The sequence below is a fragment of the Meriones unguiculatus genome, chromosome 19 (genome assembly GCF_030254825.1).
Source record: "Meriones unguiculatus strain TT.TT164.6M chromosome 19, Bangor_MerUng_6.1, whole genome shotgun sequence".
NCBI classification, from domain to species: domain Eukaryota; kingdom Metazoa; phylum Chordata; class Mammalia; order Rodentia; family Muridae; genus Meriones; species Meriones unguiculatus.
In genome coordinates, this window is record NC_083366.1 from 51,414,554 (window position 1) to 51,414,900 (window position 347).

General features: G+C 46.1%; 1 non-coding gene across 1 annotated transcript; it reads right to left on the reverse strand.

Moving 5' to 3' along the window:
- Positions 1–240: 240 nt before the first annotated feature.
- Positions 241–347, reverse strand: LOC132649383 (U6 spliceosomal RNA). Its single transcript, XR_009587819.1, has one exon. It is a non-coding gene; the product is annotated as a U6 spliceosomal RNA (small nuclear RNA).

Sequence of the window (347 nt, forward strand, 5' to 3'; positions counted from 1 at the left end):
ATCACACTGTTGTGAGACTCTAATCTTGCATATATACCACAGGCAAACCAAGGAGACCAACACCAGAAGGCCTGCTAACGCTCCCATGCCCACCCATTCCTTCAGATGATTCATGGCTGCAGCAATCCATGATGATAATCCTGTGGCTAGTCCTGCGTCCACTCTGGTAGAATTTACCGTGACAATGGCCACTCTCAGCTGCTCCATCGTAGTATTGAATTCTCCAATCCAATTACCTAAAAAAATATGGAATGCTTCACGAATTTGCGTGTCATCCTTGTGCAGGGGCCATGCTAATCTTCTCTGTATCGTTCCAATTTTAGTATATGTGCTGCCGAAGCGAGCAC